This window comes from Megascapheus bottae, chromosome 23, assembly GCF_031878675.1.
Source record: "Megascapheus bottae isolate mThoBot1 chromosome 23, mThoBot2.hap1, whole genome shotgun sequence".
Taxonomy (NCBI): Eukaryota; Metazoa; Chordata; class Mammalia; order Rodentia; family Geomyidae; genus Megascapheus; species Megascapheus bottae.
In genome coordinates this window covers 29,179,519-29,204,661 of record NC_143531.1, presented here as the reverse complement: position 1 = coordinate 29,204,661, position 25,143 = coordinate 29,179,519, and positions in this window count along the sequence as shown.

Genomic DNA, 25,143 nt, shown 5'->3' with positions numbered 1-25,143 from the left:
GTGTTTTGTGAAACTCAGTAATTACAAAGTTAGTTTTGTGGAACTCATAAGCTTAGAATTTGATGTATTCGAATTCTTTACATGATAGGTCTGATAGTTTGAAATATTGAGAATAGTTTTATTCAACTCAATCTAATTGTTATTTTAGCTGAAATTGGCATTAGATTTCCAATTAATTCCCACTTTTGCCACTAGGAATTTTGAAAGAGGATTTTTAACTTTAAAAGATAAATAAAATGGAAAAAAGGCAAAATTATAACAATATTTTTTAAATGCCTCTTGACTAACGTATTTTAGTAAGCCATCTTTCTCTGCATCTATCTGCATGCCTCTGCTCATTCCGAGGAGAGCAAGGCCAGCTCCCGGGATTGCCATTTCCACGTGGCCTTGTCAACACGACTTCAGGAGTCACCCCCTCCTCGCGATGGCATGCAGACACTGAGGCTCATAGTTGAGGAAATGCAGTCATTCCCAGTGCCTTTACGAAGCGGGTGTGAAGGGTTCCCTCGAAACTGCAGCAGCTCCAGAGGCTGCAGTTCTGAGATGGGAGTCCAGGAGAGCTTACCTACAAGCAGCTCAACCTCCTGAAAGCATGAGGCCTGGGGTCATATCTGGGTAAGCACCCTTGTCTACCAGGCATGAGGTTTTGAACTCAAATCCTGGTCCCAATAAGAAGAACAAACATAGTCATAAATAAACTATAACTTCCAGGTAAGCGATTGCTTGTGGGAATCGTGGTGTCACCAGCAGAAAGCAGATGGATTCAGTGGGGCCATGAGCTCGTGAATCGTCTCCTCAGACTGATGCCTAGTGTGCTGGAGTAGAGGGTGAAGTCTGGCTTTGGAAAGTGAAAATATTTATGTAATGTATAGACACTCATCTCCGAGTGTCTACGATCTTTGCTATATGTCTATCGTGTTATATGTAAGCAATGTTTAAGGAGTTGATAGATGACGCGCTATGGTTTCTGTTGACTTCAAAGCTCAGCCTTGCAGATCGGGATCTGAGATGTGTCCCAAAGCCCATGGAATGAAGGTTCACTGGAAGTCTGGGTGTTGTGGGGAGGTAATTGAACTTCTGTAGTCGAGTGCTTCTGGGTGGGTGGAATTCAGGGCTGGTGGGACACCAGTGAGACAATAATGGAATTCTGATCCTTTCCTTCTTCTGCCCTCCTTCCCCCCCCCCCAGCTGTGCGATTACTGTCACATAGACACATCCAGAAAGCGAGCAGAGCCCACAGGGTGGAGACAGCGAGGGACCAGGCGCTGGAGGGGACAAGACTGCCCTTTCACCCCTGGAGCCCTTCCTGACCACAGGACAGGGCTGCATCCTGCTGCCTTCCCCACCACTCTGACATCAAAACTCAGGGCGACTTTCATGATGTACTTACTGTCTATGAGTTTTCGCGTTTCTATTAAGGGTATTGTCTATAAGTATATTCTCGTAGTCCCCACACACCGTCAATGCTACTTCTTCTTGTGTGGCTTGACATGGTTCTTTATTGCCTAGATTTCCCCAAGCTGAATGTGCTCTAGGATTTTGACTATTTACAGAAAAATTAAAGAACATATTGCACAACGTTCACTTTTGTTACGGTGCTCTCTATTCCATGTCTCTGAATGTATTCTTTCAAAATTATCTTTAACAATACATTTTATATAAATTATTGTATGAATTATATAATATATAACACAAATTTATTTATATTAAAGAAGAACAGCAATAGTGATTTAGGATTAAGTAAAGATTATCCAGTATGATAACTAAATGAGTGGACAGGTTAGTGAAATATAATCACCAATCATATAAATGAGTTCTAATAATGCATGAATATAAAATTTTAAGCTTTGTTCATTGAATTATATTATAAATATATTTAGTTATTGTCTAAGAGGACTCAATATTTCCCATCACTGGCTTTATACACAATGAGATATAAACTTTTTAAGAAGGACAGTTTAGAGTATCTCTTAATCAGGGTCATTGTGATATTTCATTGTTGGTTAATTTCTAAAGTAACAGCATGACTTCAAATGCATTTCATGTTTTAACAATATTTTAGATCATGTTCAAAAAATAGCGATAACTATCATCTTACTATACAGTTTCTTTGACCCTGGTATGTAAAATCTTTTATGACAATTTAATGTCATACTATGAATAAATTGTAAAATATGATGCTAATCTATTATGCAGATTCATCTAATATTAGTGTGTGAAAGTCATTGGATGACAGACACAAGGTCAAAATTACTTTTGATTTTATTCTCTAACAGTAAAAGAACAGCTTGGGAGATTATTAGCCTTACCATAAAAAGCTGATTCCTAAAATTTGAAAGAACCAGACATGTAAAATAATGCCACCTACAAAGTTAAGGAATATCCATCCGTTGCATTTCGTACATGTTTCATATGTCTTCCATGACTGTGAATTTATTTCAAAATATTTTACCTTGTTCCTATGAATAACACCTAACAACAAGGTTGGTTAATATTACTTCACATTAAAAACAGCATACTTTTGAATGGCTAATATTGCTTCACTTTACAAAATGTAGATTTCTTCAACAATTCTAACCTTTTCAACTTATCTCAATAAAATTTTATCTTTGAGCACATTGCAAAGAAAAAAATAAATAACTTGCATGAAAAAAGTTGTACCTCAATTATACTGTTGCTTTCATTGGTTCATTTGCTTTTCTAATATTATTTGGCATAACAAGAATGTCTAATAGACCATTATGTGTCTCCACTTCTAACAACCAACCCGCAAAGGAACAGGGAACTATCCAGAGAAGAGCACCGGTTCCACTCTGATTTCCAGTGGGGACTGCTCTGCTGTGTCACTCTTGGCATTTTCAGGGCACTTGTAATTGCCTCAAAATTAAGGTTTCCATTTACTTATCCATTTATTTACTTAGGAAAGGCTAGGATGGCCTCTAGTGGTACAGAACACAACATCCCTGCTACTTTCATCTGAAAATCAATAACAGCAGCCACGCCTCTCACAATAATGGTAAAGCATGCAGATCTCATGGCTGAAAATATTGACAATGTTAGATAAAATACACTCAGTCCTTACATTTAATACTTAAGTTGATCAGAAGATCTAACAATGTGAAGATGTGAGCGATATTCAATATATGCATTGTGTACTATTTTGTCACATTTCAAGGAAATCTTTGGCATGTTTTATTTGTGAAGAAAAGCCACAAGAGAAGGAATTATAAGAATAATAGTTCCCACTGAGAATTTACTGTGAACCTCTTCTGTGCTGATTCCATAGAGTGTGATGTTCATGGGACAGCATGGACCTCAGTTCTCACGGTGACCACGGGGATTCTGTGGCAGAGGACACCTGGCAGGAGGGGGGCGGTGCCTTCTACTCTCCAAGGTTTGATGTTGTAGCCTCAACTCACAAAAGCTACTTATGACCAGCTCTACATTATGGTGTTTAATCCTTCAGTATCAACAATTCACCGGAGTGGGGATCGTTTGCATACCAAGCAATAAAGTTCTACGTTTTGCAACACTGGAGATTTAGCACAGAGCCTGTACATTCAAGACAAGCACTCTGCCATGGGAACCATGCCCCAAGCTGCAAAACTGAGTATTGCAATGGTAGGAAATTTTAATTATATTAAAACATATGAGTTTTATTATAATTTTTCAATGCATCCACCACTTTGCTTATGTATAAATATCTGTATTTTTAACTACTCAAAAATTCTTACTCTTGCATTTTTGAATAAAGGTAATAAACTTTATTAGAACATGTCAAATACAAATATTAAAAACAGAGATCATATCATTACCATATTTAAGAGAATAACATTTTGAATAATTGATATTGTAAGGAAACAAGCTGATGCACAATTTTTAACGTAGTGGATATAACTAGGTTGGTGTCTAAAACTTTCTGAATTAGGGTGTATGAGTATTCTTTCCTTCTTCTCCTATCTTTTGTTTTTATCATTCATTTTCCTAAAAAAATATATTTTCATATGCCTTTTCCATTTAAAAAAATCCTGTGTTTGCACAGACAGAATTTCTGCGCACAAGTCTATGAGTTTTAGGCATGCACAGGTTTGCCAAAAAGTATCTACAAGAAAAATATGTTTAAAATACATGCCCTTCCAACACCATGAACTTGCTGGGACTGGTATGTCTCTCACATTACCCAGGAAGTCTTCTCTGTGCCCAGGCTTCTGTACTTTGTGGAGTCCCACGAGCGCAGTGTTCCGTAGATCACCTCTCAGTGCATGAGCAGTGCGCGGTCAGCACTGACCGGCTCACAAGTGCCACGCTCTCCTTGGAAAAACATTTTTACTCCATGATGTAGCGTCTTCACTTTTCTTCACCCATGTGACCGAAAGTTCTATTTACTAAGGGAGAAATAGTATGAAGTCGTGAAATTTCCAAGTCGCATGTTGCTTCTATCAGGATGACAAAACTCTTTCTACCCAGTGGTTACGTGCTTACAAGCTTTTGGTTTTCTCTTCCTTTCACATGGAAATCACTCCACTTCACTGGAAATTTGATAACTCAAGATTTGTGACTTAACAGAATATATGTACATATATATTATATAAAATAAGTGTTTGGGGCAGAATTTTAGGCATGGATGATGTTGATAGGTTAACATTCCTTCTCTGGGCCTTGGGTCAGACCAACCTGGGATGAAGTAGAAAGGAGCTGGTGTATATTGAATGATTGATTTCAGTGTCTTATTGATTACTCCTCCATGTTCTTCAAGACTTCCTTAGAGAAAGAAGACTCGGTGTGCTCCTTACAGAGGCTTCAAGAGGAGTCTGTGTCCCACAGCAGGGAGGATAATGCGCAGTCTGATTTTCTAACAAATAGTTCCTGTGGCCATTAAAATGTTGCCTTGTACATTGCACTTACCAAAACCTGTCCCTTGAGCTCTCACCCCCATCACCAAGTTATGTATGTGGGCTCCATGCATGTGTGTGTGCACATGTGTGTCCATGCATATATAGATAGACAGATCTATCTCTATATCTATAGATCTACCATCTGTTCAATTACCAGCTACATTGCTGTCTATCTGTGCAGTGTATGCATGACTACTTCCACCATGTAGCTATTAGTCCTGGATTTCTTTATTCTATAGGTGTGTAAAATGTGAATAATGACACTTTCCTGATTGGGGACTGGAAGAGCACGCATCCGGTTGGTTTTAGAACACCAGACCCCATCCTCATGACACAGGACAGTTCTCAGAACTGCCAGGGTGCTGAGCACGCATCCGGTTGGTTTTAGAACACCAGACCCCATCCTCATGACACAGGACAGTTCTCAGAACTGCCAGGGTACTCAGCACTCAGTACCTCCCCATTTGTTCAGCGTGAAGCACTGTGGCCCCAAGGCCCCCGCTGGCTGGTGTCTGCCTAGGTGACATTGAAAGGGACTGGCATAGGTTGTGATTTGTAACTCAGCGATGTCATAGCTCAGTGGAAAACCTCCGCGATTCAAGTTTCTGGCCTTTTCCTCTCCGGTCTCCAGCGTGAGAGCTAAACCCAAGGAAGTGTCTATGTTCTCGCCTTCCTCGCCTTTCCTTGGACTTGATTTGCAAGGACAAATTGGGATTCACAGATCTACCCACTGAACTCTTCTTTCTCTGCTGTCAGCGGCATTCCTTCAAGTCATTGTGAGGACGTCCATTTCTAGATTATAGGTAATTCCCAAGGCAACCCTTGTGTGCACCCAGCCAGGCTTTTCCTGTCACTTAATTGGAAATAGAAGACCCTCCCTTCTCATACTGCCTGTGGTGATGTGTGAGGGTAATATCAGAGCTACCGTGGCTCCTGGAACAGGGATCTCAGCTCCCCTCTCTCAAGCTCATTTCTACACTCGGACGACGCTGCGTGTGAATCTGGGTATACACGCTGATGGACTGTACCTAAATTAAAGGGTTTGATGTCCTGATAGGACTGGCTTACTGCTCCGCCACACAGGAGACTCCAGGGGAGCTGTCACGCTCGGGTCCCAGGAGGAAATCTCCAAACTCACAACAGTGCACCGAGATGCACGACAGTGCGGGGCGCGGTGCTCCAGGGAACCCAGCTCTCCTGAGAATCCGTGGGCTGCGCACCACACCTGTCTCCCCACCCACGCCTCCAGAACACCCGTCACCAGCCACACCATCCACAACCAGCCGTCCTGCAAGTTCGTTTCTCCACGTGAAGCCCACTCAAAATCACAAGCTTCTGCATCACTAGACGTGCGCAGCAGGGCCATATCCATGCCTATGGAAAACGTAGCACCAGATGGACCCTCCCAAATACACATGGATTGCACAGATTCTTGTCAGGTTATAGGTCTCTATTTTAGTTACTTATGGCTTTTTAAAGCATTCTTACAAGTATCCATTTCTAAAATAGCAGAGAAATACAGCTTCAATATTCATTTGTGGGACTTAAGTCTGAATTAGCCCAAACTTAGAGTAAAGGGAAATAAAAGAGGCTAGAATCATCCATTACACACCAGAGTTACAATAATGAAAAGATTAGGTGGAATAAAAATTGCATTGCCCCAGGTCCTAAAGTACAGGAGGAATTTATCAAGAGGATTAATTCTCCCTAATGAAAAATCACTTTCCTTGAGTAGCAGACTCTTAAGAGTAACAAGTACAAATGGCTGACAATGAAACATGTAGAAAATCTGGCAAGAATATTTGGTATCTTTCAGTGAGTTGGATTGTTATTTTTTCAAATTATTTAATATTTTATGCTGAAATTCCTGATAAAACATTTCATACAAAAAATTAGCTTTTCCAAAGCTAATGCTATCTGTTAGATTGAAGAGTTAATTGTATCCATTCAATTATTCATTATGTATTATTGATTAAATAATGGTAGGTTCCTTGTGTTTGGTGAACTCTTGCTGTATTATTTTGTCTGTGACACTGGTATAAGATTGCTTGGGTTGTATCAGCGCTGGGTCTTGACCCCAGAGCCTTGCTCTCTCCCTGAGATTTCTGGATCACTGTGCATACTCTACAATTTGAGCCACATCTCTAGTCCTGCATTTTTCTGGTTAATTTGAGATGGAGGTCGAAGAGATGGAGGCTGGCAGGCCCCAGTCCTCTCGGTAGTAAGGATTCCAGGCATGAACCATGGGCATTAGGCTGGTGGATGGTATAAGGGCTGGAGGAGCTGAGGGATTGAGGACGGTGAAGACGTGCTGGCCTTCAGTAACTGAAGATGCCTTCCGACCTTGAGGGTACAGGATGAAGCCTCGTGCCTCTGCTTGAAGCCACATCCATTCTTAGTTACAACATTCTTCCTCACTGAGTTGCCCGTCAAGTAGCCTTCCAATGTTTTGTGTCATTATTTTAACAAAATTAAAAATACCTCCTTTAGCAACTATGATATGCAATTGCCTACATCTTCATCTGGATACTTATTCAGTGGGGAATATTTAAAAAATGTTTTGTGAGGGGTGGGGGAAAGGGAAATGGGGACCAAGATATGTGAAAGGGTATCAATGTATGGGAATTAATACACCTTCTACCTGGCAAATATCATGTAACCCTTCTATTAATTACAATAAAAAATATATGAAAAAAAGTTTTGTGAATGCCTATTTCAATGAGTGAGCTCAGTAAAAGACTTTCCTGTCTTCCATGAAAAGCATAACAAACGTGTTTGTTATGTGCTGATTATAGTTTAGCTCAACTTCTCGAATACAAGTTCAGTTTATGCTTTTGCTCTGGCCAACATCAATTGTGAAGAAGTGAGAGAGGAAGGAAAATGTTAGCAAGAAATAGGAAAAGATTCTAATGTGCACGAGAGGGCAACTTCAGATTGCCATCCACATTTGAAGTGGCTTCAGTAGGAACAGAGTTCTTCACTTTCTTGTGGCAATTCAAAGGGATTTAGAGTTGATGAGCAAAGAAATATGAAAGTATGATTTCCCATATAATATAAAATCGGTGTAATCAATGTCATGAAAGAAGCAAACTGGTAATTAAATAGGAAAATGTTCTTTTGCTTCAAGTTTTGGTCTGATAAAAGCAATCATAAATATCACACAGATCAAGGTCACCTTTTCTAGAAGAAGCTGCAAAAAAACTAGGACTCATTATTAGAGGATCAGGATTATTTTAAATGTTTCACTTCAAGGAGAAAAATCAGTGTTTAATTTCAATTTGTACTGTTATTAGAAAGTTGACTCACAAATGGTTTATAGTTATGTAAGTTAGGTAAAGAGTTCGTTTTTTTCTTTTTTCCACAGTCCTGGGGCTTGAACTCAGGGCTGAGCACTGTCCGTGAGCTTTCTCAAGGCCAGGGCTCTACCACTTGAGCCACACCACCACTTCCAGCATTCCTTTTCCTGTGTACTTGGTACCGAGGACTTGCACCCAGGGCTTCTTGTGCTCGGTCCGCACTGTACCACTAGGCCTAGTCCCTTTCTGTTGTAGCTGTGTCACTATTTCCACCGCTGTCTCCAGGCCCCTCTTCCATCACCACCCTCAGATAGTGTAATTCATTTTCACCATGGTGAACATGGCTGGAAATTCAGGTTTAAGGCAGAGGTAATAGTCCTCATCACTCACAACAGGTGAATTTTAGTTTGAGTATTTTTTTAATTTTAATTTTTCCCAAGGGAATTGAGAGAATGCAATCCATTGTGTTCCATCGTCACAGGGCGCACTGCAGAATCAAGCTTACAGGCTAAAGATGACCCTCACATTGGCCTTCTAAGAATCCATGCACAGTAGCGGGTGCTAATGCAAGCAATCTGTTCATAGTAATACATTTTGTTCAAGTTCTCTGAATTTGTGTTTAGGGCTCCCTACTTTTGGGAAACACTCCTTTAGAGTTAAGGCGATTTACCTCTCATTTATTAGCTATTCAAGTGACTGAATAGAGACAATAGGTGTGTTTGCCTCTCCTGGTTTCCTTCACAGGTTTAGCAGTACTTCTAGAAATAAATCTCACCAAATCAAAGCACACTGGCAGGGAAATGACAATATCCCCACAATGCAGTTGCCAAGTGCACTGATTATTCTAATGATGATTCTGTTGTCTGATGATCACATTACTCAATAATGACGCAGAGTCATTCCACGCTGCTGCAGAGACTTCTCCAGGCTCATTTTGATTTCCCCTGTCTTGGTAAAAACTACATAAAGAACATTACATTATTAGCATAAAATAACCATCACACTGGACATGAGCTGAACATGGAGGCATTTAAAGGGGTGAAGGGGAATGAAGAAAACTCTGCTATGAGGTTCTGAATCCTGTCATTCATTTCTCCAGCCTCTGACAGAGACTTCACCCAAGATGGGTATGGGTATGGGTGGAAAGGAGTGAGGATTCTTAAATTGGTATTTAATGACCATACGTTGAAGACACAGCTAAGTAAAAACTTGATAAGTTTGTTGAGAGATTCTTGCTCCCCCTCCTCAGTTCTCAAGTAGCAACCAAAACTGGCTTTCGCAATCTGAAGGTGAATTTTAAAGTGTCTTTTACAGTGAAAATAGGCAAGATAATAATATGGGCATTGAGTTTCATGAGCAGTTATTCCAAAGTAAATCATTTTGCAATTTTACAATTTTCAAAATTAAATTAATTTTCTTGACTAGGTGTTTTCTAGGAATGTTGAAGAATCTAATTTTATTTTTCCTGTGTCCGTGCTGGCAAATTCTCCTGCCAGGATTTCATGAGTACATGCAGGAGACAAGGGCTCCTAGATCAAAAATTCCCTGCCTGCCTCAGTTCCCCTGTTTCTTAATAGACCCTAAGTAACCTGTACTCTCCCAAGGGAGTCGACCCACTCTGTGAATTTTATCACAACATAAGCTTAGAAACATTCATGTCTTAAAGGATTACTTGAAATCCTACTCAAGATCTGTGACATTTTCCTATCTGGTCCTTTGATGAAATAGGCTATCTTGCCCACTTAATGAAACTATCCTTATTTTTCAGCTAAGAAGCACTGTAGAAAATGCAACCAAGAATGATCACTGACCAGAAGAAATTATTGATGTAGGAAAGTAAGAGACCGATGGCAGCTCTGTCTGCCCGGTGAACCACTGGACTGTTACCAGTGTGCTAAATGCTGATCACACAGAATTAACCCCTATTCTCCAAAGAAATTACGTGTGGGTGTTATTATGACTTTACTTCAGTTTTAATTTGCTAGATTAGTAATTGAGTGTGATGATAAATACAGGAAACAGAAATGATGGTGGCATAGATTGCATTCTCAGCGCCATTGGGAGCTGAGGGGAGGATGGAATTCCTTGGAGATGCCCGGGAAAGGCCAAAGGTGCTCTGTGATCCTACAAGGAGGGGAGCCTCTGAACAGGCTGAACTGTGGTGAGGTGTATATAAGGGAGGTCCTGCCACACTGTGCCCCACCGTGGTGCATGGGGCTTGGCTCCATTGCCTGAAACCTCTGAAACTGTCGCAACAAATCCTTCCTCCCAATCAGCTGTTTGGTGACCGTGACAAAGGGCTGTCTGACTTTGTGTGTTCGCAGAGCTGAAGTCAGAGGTGGCTGCAAACATCACTACAGGCATCTCAACCTCCTTGACCTGTCTGTGACATGGAAACACCACGAACTCTGGGTGTACTCATAGAACCTGAAGCCTTTCCTTCACGTGCTCTGCTCTGCTCACATAAGAAGTATCTGTGTCCTAAAGGGTGTTTTTCTGATAAGTTAATGAGCATGCAGAGATTTTTTTTCTTTTCTTTTTTTTTTTTTAATCCAGTCCTGGGCTTGAGCTCCGGGCCTGAGCACTGTCCTTGGACTTTCTCAAGGCTAGAGCTCTACCACTTGAGCCTCAGCACCACTTCTGGATTTTTTCTATGTACGTGGTACCAAGGGATTGAATCCAGGTCTTAGTGCATGCTAGGTGAGGACTCCACCGTTAGGCCACACTCCCAGCCCTGAGTTTTTTTTGGTTTTTTGCTATTTTTAAAAGATGAGCAATTCTTCACTTTCTCTCAAGAGAGAGCAGGCCGTACATTATTTTAGCATCAGAGAAATTGTAGAGCACAAATGCTTTCATGGTCTCTTTCATGAACACAACTAGCTACTTTCTGACTTTCCAGACTCTTCTGTAAGGAAAAGGAACCAGGCTTATGCAGAGTCAGCCTTGCTATTTTCATCCAAAGAATAAGACCAAGAGAGGGATGCAGTTCACTTTGTCAGCAGTGTCTCTGGCATCTTTGTTGTTCTCCCATGATGCTTCCAGATTCTAACTTGGAAGTGGGAGGTTTTTTAATAGGTCTCACTGACTTTTCTCATTTGGATTTTTAACTGTCTGAGAAATAATCTCATTCTCAGAGAACAGACATTATTGATTTTTCCAATCATCATTTTCTCTCTTTAATTAGCACAGAAAAAAATCCCATTTAAAATATTTTTCATTTTTGAAAACATTGCATAAAACAATAGGTATGCTTTGAAAATAAATAATCGGAGCTCTAATCAGCTAGGCGTGTGTCTAAAGTTCAGCAAAGCTCACGGGAAATGGGTGCACATCTCTGTCAGCGTGCTGGCCTGGCTTGAATGTATACAGAATTATTAAACAGGAAGGAACGTTGTGTAACAGCAGAATCAAAGACAAAGGAAATGTGCATGCAAGGACAGAAGCAGCTTTGGTGTAAAAGCCTCCAGAAAACAGAGCCTGGCATGATCTAGTGAAGCCTGGAAGTTTCCATGGCCACAGTGAATGAAGGAGAAATCTAGAAAGTTCTGGTGCTCTTTACGCTGTGTGGCGTGTTACACTCCTGTTACTGCCTCCGATTCTAGCCTTAGCCACAACATTGTATAATGCCATTCTGCTCCTAATATAAAAGAAATGTTTTTTAAAACAAGTAATACAGACTGTTCTTTTTTTGCTACAAATCTATAGAATACACTTGAAGATCTCTCTTTTCCATACAGAATTTAAAGCAACATGGCAAGGGCAATAATAAATTACTTGTACATAATTTCCTCATCAGTTACCTGATAGGATGACAAAAATGTGATAAAAATGTATAAGATTCACAAGAATTTAGAAAACAGAGGCGGACGAGCTGTGAATTTAGCACAGTGGAAGAGGCTGCTTCAAGAAGCGCAGGGCTGTGGATATGGCTCCGTGGAGACCATTGCCTGAGAGGGTCCAGGACTTGGAAGGCCCTGCTTCAGTTCTCAGTATGACGCCTCCAATATGGAACTAAAAATGAAAAAGAGGTGGAAAACCAGCAGTGTAAAAGCTGCATATTTTATGTAGAGATCAGGTCTAAATACTTACAGAACTAAATCAAAATGCAATAAAATAGATTTCCTAAGACAACTTCCTATTTATTCTAAGCAGAAGTGTAATGTGGAGCAGAGTGCGCTCTTGATGACAAAGTTGATATTGCTTGCTGTATTGTCCAGGCTCAGGTTATGGGATCGCTTGTGGCAAACCGCCAACACGAGCTCATCCACGAATACAGCATCACATTTGTGAGGAGGAGGTTCACTGTCGGTGTTTGCCATTCAGCATGGAGGCCCAGCGGAAATGGATCGCACACTGCTAAGCTCATAAAGTGTGCAAGCAAACAATTTCCCACAGATAGGAAGCCAGGCGATTGTCGCTTCTGTATGCAGAACCCAAGCAGAAGTTATTGGCTTTGAATGACTTCATATACGCTCCCTAAAGAGAGCTTGAGAGGAGCCCACATATACATGTCCACATCTCATTTGATTAACATAAATTTTTAATTCCTTCATAAAGCATAATATCATTCTCTGGCTTCAGCAAATTATTGAGCAAAATGGTGGGTGCAAGAGAAGAAGACTGATTCCACAGAACGGCAGGAGGCTGGCTATCTTACATTCAAAAGTCTTATGCATTATACGTGGGTAACACAAAATCAAGCTTGATTTTTAATAATGGGATTGTACAGGAGGACAGTTCTCTTCATGGTATGAACATGGCTTTGCTCTAATATTTATGCTATTGAAAATTCTGTTGTAGTTATACATTTTGTCCTCAGGTTTTGGCTTTCCACAACTCTAAAATATTTTACTTACATATTTCAGTGTTGGCTAAGAATGTTGAAAATTCCCCTAAGCATTCATTAACCATTAACATTTCTTCCTTCTCCTACAAATGTTTCAACTTATTTACCCACCTATTATTAGGATTATGTTTCCTTACTGCTTAGTTTTATGAGTTCCCTGTATACTTTCCATTATCCTTCATCCACTGAGTAGCTGGTAAATATTGTCTCATATTTTGTGGTTGAACTCTTGATTCTGGAAATTGTTTGAGTATTCTATTCAGAAAATAATCACCAGTGCTCATCTCATCTAAAGCTTTTCCTTTGCTTTCTTATGGCAGCCCAGTGGCCAGACGGGCCTATTCTAGGACACCAGCTACACACACCGGAGTAGCACAATCACACAACTCCAATTTCCAGCTAAATTTTTCTTAAATGCTGGCAACCCAAGCTCAGTCCCCAATTTTAAAGCAAAAATCACAGCAGGTCCTCCTTTGACTACCATTTGAGATATTATATCGTAAGAGTCTAGTGAGTCACTCAGATCACCAAGCAATCACGGCTTCAGAGACACAAGAAAGACTGATGAAGAAACATCCTCCTCCTCATATTTCTGAAGTGTCAGTGCTCTCTGTGAGCTGAGCCCCGCCAGGCGTGGAAGCAAACAACCACAGCAGGCTTCTATCCTCTTGGTTATTCAGCATTAATTTCTTAATGCCTGGTTGGGCTCACTGATGAGTGGCCCAGCTTCTCAGGTACTCTGCAACATTGATTTCCAGCCTTGGAGTGAATTATTTGTTCGTTTTCTCATTGCACAATTTAACACAGTTGGGTTGCTATGAAGACAGGGGGAGGGAAAGAAAGCTCTCAAATAGATTTGCCCTACTTGAGGCTTTCTGTTTAGTAATACTTGTGTGGACGTACGTGTTCTGATAAAGATTGCTAAGATTTTTCCCACTTACAAAGTTCCAAACTCTGAATTTATCTACCAAAAGCTTCTAATTGAGAAATCTTGTACTCAACCGCTACAGTTTACAATTAGGTGCACTGTAATATATACATACATATACGTATATATTTTTTCTCCCCCCAAGGGATATAAAATATTTCACCACCCAAATGAAGGCTTCCCAAAGGAAAATTAGTTGCAAAATGTTTTCAAAGCAGGCTTCAAGTACATTTCCTTAGCCAGTTGGAGATTTCCTTTGAATGTTTGCTGTTTTGTAATCCAGTGCCGCTGATTTCAGCAAAGCATTCCCTTTGGCGCTGTTCTTACCTCAAAACAAAATGATTAGGTTCTCCACAATTCTGGTTACTATACCCGGATGAGATTTAAGCAGGTGTAATTTATTTTAATATCAATAAAATATTTTTTTGTTTAAAATTATTTAGAAATAGAAATAATATTCACACACACATGTATCTCATTTTGCTCAAAATATTCATATTTTTCCAACACTCACACATCAATAGCCTGTTGAAAAGTAAATATTGCAACACGAAATCATATAGTAGATTTTATAACTGCACTCTTCATTTGTGACAGAACTTCTTCACTAAAATCTGTAATAGATCTTGGTGTACTTGTTTTACCTTTATTTTCTCAATGTGTTAACATATTTTTTCTGATAAATCAATAAATCCAAGTCTTATTGTGCAAACTCATAAAGTGAATATTATGCTGAATGTATTTGATGTAGCCTGTGGACCACTGGTCAACACATTCTTTTGAATTTTACAAAATATATTAGCAATTAGTCAAGATTGGAGAAATATTTTGTATTCTGATAGATGTTCTAATTTTAATTTGCATATCGAGACCAGAGAAAACATGAAAACCTGATTACTTACTAAGTAAGCTATGAAAAATGATTTTTATGGTTTCAAAGGCCTCTCGTTTTCTACTTTGTCTTGAGGAAGACGTGTTATGATATGAACATATGTTTTGTGACGAAAATTAAATGGGTCCACATTTTGAATTATTTGGGCACTTAGGAATATTCGCTTGTCTTTATAAAGTCAATAGTTTAATAAATTCTGCATTTCATCCAATTTTTCTCCTGACAATTTGATGCTCATACAGATATAATGAGAACCAGTAACAAGGAACACAGAAAGTTCATAAACCTGTGTGCTCCTTGCTTGTGAAGGACATGTACAAATGAGTGGAGAATGAAGAGAGGGAAGCTTGTAAACAAATTCATCATAGCCTGGCTTCATAATTATAGATTTATTAAAATGAATTTAGGTTTTAATGGTCAGTCAATATGCCAAAGAGTATTTCTAATTATCCTGCAAATTGTTTGCATCTGTGACCAATTCTACTGCAATGTGCCTCTGCCAATCAACTCCCTCCATTTCTGAATAAGGATTATTTATGTTTTTATGCTGCCACTTGTTATTCTGCACTATGCATCTACATTTTCTATTTTGCAATTATTTTTCATCTCTCCCACATATGTAACTGTTGCCTTTGACTAAAAATAAGAGTAAGCATGAATCATCTTTCTATAACTTCCAAAATAAATAAGGCTCCATTGTGATTCATTAATTCCAACTTTTAGTTTTAGAAGTTCAAGGGGAGGCCATTTTCTTCTGTAGATAGAATATAAAATAAAATGATAGACATTTGTACACTGTAAGTTCGCTTATGAAATAAGTGAACTATAGAGCTTTGAGTTTTATCATCTTCTACAGGACCTGGCCACACTGCTTTGAGGGAAAGGAAAAAAAAGAAAAGAAAGAAAGACGTTATAGGCCAACTTGCAAAGGTTCCTTGCTGGATTCAAACCACATTAGTCACCTATCTCAGCCCGTTTTGAGGCCCTCTTTCCTCCAACAACAATTATACACACTTGCAATCCCAGCCTGTACACCTGAGCCGAAATGAACAACAATGCTGGCAAGGACTCTTCATCCTGAGATGGTAGAAGTGAATCCTGAGCACAGAGACACTATTCCAGAGAAGGGGGTTTGGGGTATTCTTCTGAACAGTGTACGTGTGGCCTGTTTATGTTGGTTGGTGTATTCTATTGATCGATTTAATTTTTATCTCCCTGATGGCCGAAGTTTAAGAAGGAACTCTTATTTCAACAGTTTATTTACTTCCATGACCTGTTCAGATGGGTCAGATTGTATCTGTATATTTACTTGGAGCTAAGCAAATTTTACTGAATACTAGTTATGCAAACACATATTAAGAAACGTCTGATCTTTATTATGTATGTTAAAGGTTAGGTGTGAACATGATTTTGTTTCTTTATTTCCCAAAAGAAATAACCTGGAGCATTTTTCCTAAGGAATGGTGATTCCTAGACGAAAACAGAATTTGTGTTAATGGTCTCCTGAAGTTCAGATCCTCAAAGATGGAGCTTTGAGAAACATCTGTTGAAAGAAAAAAAAAAACACCTTAGTTTCTACCCCCAAAGCCTGCTGTTTTAGGAGGAGATTCGTGTGGTCGTGTTTCACAGTTAGGAGGTCTGTGAATGTTCTTTCCAATTTTGTTGATTTGACCTGTATCAGAAAAAGTCTCTGTATTCGGTTATGTTCACTTGTTTACTTGTGGTAAAATAAGAATATAGACGATAGCACATCTCAAGATGATGGCTTTTCATGTGTCCTTCTACCCTGCCTGTACCTGAAGACAAGTGAAGCCAGGCTGTCTGCCCCTAGTCTATGGAGTGCTGAGGATCTTGTTTGCCGAAACTGTGCCGATCTGGAAGCCAGGGAGAGAGCGCAGGCTGCAGGCCACTTGACCTCCGAGGCCGCATGGAGCAGCGTGGCTAGGCCAGAGACGTGAACTGGTGTGAACAGGCCAAGTTCCCGGCCTGGCTCAAAAATTTGTCACTTAAGAACAAACTTATCCCTTTAATTTCAAATGTGTCAGTGAAGTTCTGTGTAATTGTGTGTTTTCTTTATGATTCTGAAGAATGTAAGTTTCAAAGAACAGTTTTACAAAACCCTTAAGCTAAACCAGATAATACACTAAAACAAAATGATTATGTTCAATGTTTATAAATGAACATTTATGTCAATAAAAATACAGTCTGCTTGCTAGAGTGGTCCCCTGAGTTCCTCTCGGGAATAGTACACATGTGCGTTTTGCTCACTCAGAGTAACAAAGGGCATTGAATTAATTTGATAAAGAAGATTTAGTGTCTTAATAATGATTTCATCATTCTTGAGCTATGTTTCATCTAAGTTCTTATTAATCATAATTTAAAGACAGAACAAAGTCATCTCATATCTTTGACATTTTTTAAAGTCAAAGGTAGCTAATAAAATGAGCAAATGTGTTATTTAAAGGGCTACACTTTATCATAATGAATTACAATATGACAAACACCTTTTAAAATGTCTTGGATGGAATTATAACTTAAAGAAATTGTCTCAATTAGTCCTTTCCATAAATATCAGGTGACTAAGCATAACCTTTCTTTCCCACCCACGGGTACATGAAATGTTTCTCTCTCGTCAGCAGTGGACTAGGTGCTATGGGTATCTGAACATGGAACCAAGTGATGCATGGTTTAATGTGGTGAAAATGCTCTGGCAAATTGTACTTCATGGCCACTGGCTGGCCTCATGGGTGGAAATGTCAGGATCTACTAGGCACAGGAACCTCATCGTGGTTTTTAATGAGAGTCTGCAAGTCATGCCATAGCTTGCCTGTGTCGTGGGCAAACATGGTAAATCACTCCCTTATGAGATGCAGATCCCTCTTCCTGCACCTAATTATCCATCAATACCTGCGAGGTTCGTATGCACTTATATGTAGGCTATGGATGCTTCCACACAGAATTATGCAGAGAAGATGCTTCCCCCCTGTTTGTGGTCGGTGGGAATGTGCGGTTTCTCCCACGGTCACACACGTGGGAGGCTTTGAGGGAGTCTGGGGGATGACCATGTCTGGGGACCTGGGTGAGGACTGGGGTCAGCCCCTGCCCCGAAGCCTGGGGCCCAGGAGAGATGGCCTGGCAGGGCGTGGGGCTTCCGAGGCCACTGGGAAGCGGGTGGACGTGGGTTCTGCCCCCAGTGCGGATGAGGGCTGCGGACAGGGTCAGAGGGAGACAAAGGGGACCCGAGGTAAAATGAGCAAGGCGGAAATTTGCTCAGCTATTGATCAACCCTCCCTAACACCAAGACATCAATAGAGCCCGCTCAACGCTCCTCTGAAACCTTGCTTTCAAGGAGAGCAGGCGGAATTTTCTTAAATAAAAAAAAATGGCAAGTAAACTTCATTGTGGCTCATGTAATGCAGAGCAGATGAGAAAGTCACACAACATAACACTCAGATGCCACTGCGTACCTGCAAAAGTATTGTAATCAGTTTCAGATTTGAAAGAGAGAAATCACTGGGAGAAAGATATGAAACCACCTGGAAGGACGTCCACAGACGAAGACACCTAGACACGCTAACGCGCAACAGCAGGAAGCTGAGAAAGAAGAGCAAGACAAGACTGGAGCTTGGAAAGGCCTAAAATCATTCCTGAAGATGATTCTCGGGTCAGGGAATGATAAATAGTAATTAAATTAAATAACCTATTGCCATTGTGTCTGCATCTTGCTTTGGGCCCTTGCACTTCCCTGGGCTGGCTGGCATGCAGCCCTGGCCAGCTCCATGAACACCAGGGCAAAGCCATGGCAGGCAGCGGAGAAGTCGAGAGGAAACAGAGATGAGAACATACATCCCCAACCAGGCAAAGAGGGGTCCATGGAACAGGTGTCCACAGCTGGGGGGCCGTGTGCCTTTGCAGTGTTCCAGCCGGGTCATCGAGCATGGCTCCATGGTGAAGGCCAGCCTGGAGGAGGGCAAGGTTCACAGAAGATCGACACGGAGTCCACCAATCGGGGGATCTGCAGGACACAGAAGAGACCCCAGGGCGGCTGCCTGGGACAGGCACACAGGAGACCTCCACAAAGGAGAGAGACCTCCACAGAGGAGAGAGACCTCCACACAGGACAGAGACCTCCACACAGGACAGGGATCTCCACACAGGACAGAGACCTCCACACAGGACAGAGACCTCCACACAGGACAGAGACCTCCAGACAGGACAGAGACCTCCACACAGGACAGGGATCTCCACAGAGGAGACCTCCCATGGCTCTCTGTTGCTGTTGGTGCCCCACAAGGCCACTTCCCAGGTCAGAAGGGCACAATGGAAGCAGGCCACTGTGGCCAGGCCTGGCATGGCGCCCATCTGCAGGTCTCCAGGGAGAGCTGGAGGCGAGCGCGTGGCTCTAGGGTCAGTGCCGAGCAAGGTGGACGGGGCCCAGTGAGGGTGCGAGGCCCAGAAGGGAGCCTGCCATGTGGACATGGGGGGAGAAGCATTTCACAGGGGTGTCCCCTGCCGCCCAGCAGCCCCACCACCCCTCCCCTAGCTGGAGTTGGCGCTCGTTTCTGGAGGGATGGCTTCCTGTCTGCAGCGGTGGTGGGAAGGCTCCGGAGCCATCCCAGGCTGCAGGGAAGCTGGCTTCTCAGTTCCAGTAACAAGTGCTCTCTAAGGCTTTGTTGTGTGGTGAGTAGGGAAGGCTGCGCTTGCACCCAGTCATGGCTTCAAGCCTGTTGATTCCATGTGGTTTTGACACTCCATTTTCCCATCGCTTAGACACATGGGATTTGAATGAATCCTATCATTTATGTTTATAAAAGACCTGTTCTCTCCTTACCAAAAAAAAACCTGTAAAGCTCTGTGTAAGAAGCATTTAAAAACTCAGAGCTGCGTAGTTTACATTTATTTTCCTCACTAAAATCCTAATAATCTCCCACTGGGAATCGGCTCCATTTAATGTCTTTTTAAAGGTTTCAGAAACCACAGGCCGCAGGAAAACCTGAGTTCTTTCATTTCCCTCCCTCACACGTTTCCCCCGTTCCGTGAAATATCAGCGTACACACCGGAATAGAGAGCAGATTCTGAACCATATCTTCCAAGCATCACCTTCTGCTTCCACAGCACCGCTGGCTGCGTATTACTGGCAGTAGGAAATATTTTGGCAGGCTTGAAGCATGATTTCTTACTTGCTTTTAACTGGAAGCCAAATGAGCGAACAGCTGGGAGTGCCAGCCTTGGAGGAGTTTTTCACAGAGAGAGAGACACCCATGCTCTTAAAGCATAAGCTTAGCCTTGGAGTCCTACTCTCAAGTACAGAAGAAGAGCAAAACAAACAAAGTCCTAAAATAAAATCATATTACCTTTTTTGAACTTAAAACTTAGGACTCCTATATCTACCACAACTAAAAAATGAAACAATATAAAGACATTTGTTTTTATTAAAAATTTCCTACAAAACATTTGATTTCTGCCAATAGAAATTCATATGTGTGTGTATATAGGCATCCAGTATGATAACTGCATATATATGCATTTATATAGCCATATATGTGCATAGGTGTATACACAAACATGTATGTGTGTATATGCATGTACATATACAATAAAAATTGATCACTTAAATGTCTAGTGTAGATTATTGTTTATTTCAATTTTACTTTCTGAAAAGATTTCACTTTCTATTTAAGCAGTCAAGGCTAGACATGAATATTGTAATGATATGTCTTGATCTTTCTGTAAATACCTTGTTTTGTGCTTTCTTTCTTTGTTGGTACCAGGGTTTGAACTCAGTCTCACAGTTGCATTGCAGATCTTTTGGATCTCAGATGTGTGAGATGGAGCACTGTGCGTTTTGAGGGTGTCCGGTCTGTCCGGTAAGCTCCCGCATACAGGGGACACAGATATGCCTCTATGCGCCTTGTTTGAAAAGATGGAGTCTTACTGACATTTGCCAAGGAGGTCTTGAAATGCAATCCTGTTTAGTAGCTAGGATTACAGACATAAATCAACACACTCAGCTAAGCATTTGCTTTTTGGTTTTTAATATCTTTTCCTTGGTTTCCATATAAATGTGAGATGTGTTTATTATGCCTTAGAATGTTGTGTTCCTGAGACATCGGGGGATATTAGAAAGTGAATATTCATAGCAGTTTCTATCTTATCTTTTTAACTTGTTGGCTACCTTGGAACACACTGTTCTGAAGACACCGTACCTCAGATGAGTCCTGGGTGTAATGCAATGCCTGTAGGAACAGGGCTGGACAAGGATTTGTTTTCAGACTACCATTTCCTATATTTTATTTCCCTGTAGGAGATAACAAGTATTTGAGAAGCAAATGATCCCCTTTATAAAAATGTATTTGCAATCAAATGGGGTAAAAGAATTGACAGAAAATTTCTGTTTCTGATGACCTAGAAGGAATGTCGGTGGCAGTTTTATTAGACTTCCAAGGTAAAGAGTAATCTATGTCATTAGCTGTCTACCTTATTTATCCATATATTTTCACTTCCCAGCCCTGAGTGTCTTATGTTAGATTTACTCTATATGCACTTAAGTATTGTTTGTGTGAAATATATTCCCTCTGGCATATTGTGAAATACATCTTTCTTTAATCCTTAATGATGAGTTGGTAAAAGATTTTTCCAGTGAAACACATACATTCATTCCATTTTCAGTTCCCATTGTTTGTATGTAGTACATTTTTACATGGTCCTTTAAAATTCCTTAAATGCTTTATTTAAAAAGTAATATATGTGTGGATTTTTGAAATGTCCAAGTAAGAAGCTTAAAATTTTTCTCTAGAATAAGGTAGCCATAGGAGTGAACAAATAGGAAAAAAATCACATATTTGAAGTTTCTGGAACTGTAATTTGTGACAATTTAACATGTTAAAATGGTGCATTCAAAATATATAGTAAGAAATAATGGGAATTCTTAATGTTTATCAGAAAGGCTGCTCATTAACTATTGCTGCACAAAAATTTAGTCTGCATAGTATAAACACTTCCATGAGGGAGCAGAGCAAGAGGAAACATACATGTACTCACAACCTCTGTGGCAAAAACAGGGAAGACTTGGTCCTTTTAGGATGGCAAGATTAATAATCAGGATTAATCTTCAAGATTCAGTTTTAATTATTGCTAGATTAATACTCAGGTTTCTCTTAGACACACTTCTGCTGAAATGGATACGTTGATCCTGAGTGATATGAAAATACAAGGCACCCAATTATCAAAACAGTCTCACAAAGAAGACATAATCCTTCCATACTTTAACAAGTCAGTACAAACTTACCATATCCAAGACCCTAATGCAGGTGAATTCATGAAACACAGCTGAAAATCCATAAATTCTTCCACATATGAACTATTGACTAACAATAGTCATGATTTCCCGGATTTGTTTAAAATAACTTGCTTTAAAAGGTCTTCCTTTATCTGAAAATATTTTCCTTTTCTTTTTCTTTTCTTTTTTTTTTGCCAGTCCTGGGCTTGAGCTCAGGGCCTGAGCACTGTCCTTGGACTTTCTCAAGGCTAGAGCTCTACCACTTGAGCCTCAGCACCACTTCTGGCTTTTTTTTCTACGTATGTGGTACCTAGGAATTGAACCCAGGTCTTCATGCATGCTAGGCAAGCACTCTACCACTAGGCCAAACTCCCATTTTTAAACATGAATAGTTAAGCTAAATTTGCCTGCAGGAAGATATAAAATCATATTAAAATATTTCCATTCTGAAGATATAAAGTGAACTCCGCAAGTCTGATATAATTACGAACCAACATAAACCTTCACACATATACTTATCAATCAACATGTAGTTTTAGCTTTCATGTATTTTTTGGCCAGTCCTGGGGGCTCAGGGTAGAGCTCTAGCCTTGAGGAAAGCCCAAGGACAGCGCTGAGGCCCTGAGCTCAAGCCCAAGACTGGCAAAAAAAATAAAATAAAATAAATGCATTTGAAATAAAAACTGTTTCTAATGCATCTTCAGGAAAATATCAACTTCATGTTATCTATTTCTCCTAGAAACCGCCCGTGTAAGTAACTCATGGGGTAGGGCTAAATAGAACATTAAATAAGACAATAAATCACATTAAATTGTCCATCTAAAGTATTTATAGGGAGGTAAACCAAGATACCTTTTATTAGCATTCATATGTAATTATAGCTGAGAGACTAAATGTACAATTGTTCTGTTACATGTTGCTAAATCAAATAATTTTTGTTACTTATTTGAATATTTATCTCTTAAGGAGCTTGTTAACTGAAAACAGAATCAAAGTCTCTCATCTAACAATTTTTTTAGGGAAAAAAATCCATAAATTTAACGCATACATTTCATTTATTCCAAGATCATTTTTGAATCAAAGATGGCCTCACAATTTCTAATGAGGGTCTCAAAATTATTAACCCTTAACTAGAGACACTTTGAAGTCAAAGGATGCTCAGAATGAAGCTTCGGGCAGAAATATTAATCATCTGAGCAACTTTTGCCATCATTATTTTCAACAGAAAGAAAATCTATCACTGCCAAACCTCCTATCACCTCTCCATTTCTGAAGACCTCAGGATGAAATAAAATATAACTTTCAAAGCTGAATATAAATCAAAATATAGAAAATCTAACCAAGACTGTCCTTGGGTGAAGCTTAATTGTGATCCAAACTTTGCTATTACATTTCAAGCCGAAAGTAAGTCTCCTTAATTCTTCTTAAAAATTATCTGGACACTAATATTGAATCTTTAGGCCTTAGCACATCCTGTGACTTTTGGTATAGTTCTATATTTCATCTGTTACTAGACGCTTGCCTCTTTAGTTCATCAATGTATTGTCTCACGTTAAACACAAACTCCATTCAATTTTTAAAACTTCTGTACTGTTCACGATTTTGGCCTAGTATCTGCTGACATGTGGAAGGGATGTTAATGATGAGAACCTTATCTGAAAATTTGCCTAAAATCCTCATGCCTTTCATTGGCAATAATTGTTAGGCAGCGGGCATGGCTGTCATCTTGAAGAGTAACTGCAAGTCTCTTTTACAAGCAATAGAGCTGAAAATGGGAAGTTGTGGTGCCCTTTCTGTATCCAGTGAGCTTCTCTGTGCTTGCATTTATAAAATTAACTTTCTTCACTTTCACATTCATTTTTCCCTCTGATTTCTCTGTGAAGATCAAGACTAGGGCTTTTGTTCAAATTTTATTTTGCCAACATTGCATTGGATAAATATATCCACAAATCTTTATGCTATTGTTCTACGTGGCAGTCAATAAATGATGCGAAATATTAATTGAAACTCCTTTGGTTATTTGCTTCTTTTCAAGCAAAAGGTGACATGATTTAAAATAGCTATCGAGGTGAATTTGTGTTGCTTTTTAAATCAACTTTTCATTTGTTAGTTTGCTTTGCATGGTTATAAATTGATACCACAGGAAAGTGTTGGACGTGGCACTGCAATCAGTCTGACTTCGCATGTGCCTGCTGTGGGAAATGAAATACTGTGCCCATTTGATAGAGGTACTGTATTTGGTCACTTCTAGGGGTAATTCACCACAGCATCACTAATCAACAGGGAGCTTTCATAGGAAAGCTTTATTTTTTTATGTATTTTTATGTTTCTTTTCAGGTATCCTATGACTTGACTTCATTGAATCTGACAATCACTTCAGATGCTTATAATCTTCGATAAATAACAGATCCTTGAGTTTGCAACCTGCTGTGGGTGAGAGGAGACCTGAGAGAGACAAAAAGATTGTTGGATGCCCCCAGGGATTTGTAAAGAATTGCCTTAGCCACACACCCGGGGCCAGGTGTGTCTGAGAATGGGCTGACGTGTGGAAGAAGTGTGTCAGAAGCACCGCTTGTGTTCAGTCACTGCAGCTCTGCACCGTGAGTTGAAATAGGAGTCGGAAAGGAGCACATTCCCCTCCAAGGGGGACCCCCTTCTTTAATCAGGTACCTGCGTGTTATCTTAGGAATTCCTCTACAAATCACCAGCATTTCCTGCTCTTCTTTGACTATTTCAAATAAATGGACAAACTCCTTTTCACATTTTTTTTTCCTCACAAGCGCAGAACTGATTAAAAATTTTTACCGGGGTAAAATTTCATTCAGTCACAAAAAAAATCTGTATACAGCAGATAACACACTGAACATGCATGGCTGAGTGGAAATGGGATAAGGAATGGAGTCAAAACTGCATTCTTACCACAGAGGCAGCGGAGAACAGAGAGGGGAGAGGAAGCATAGAACCCTGAATACCTGAAGGACAAAATGAAGGAAACCTGAGAAATCAC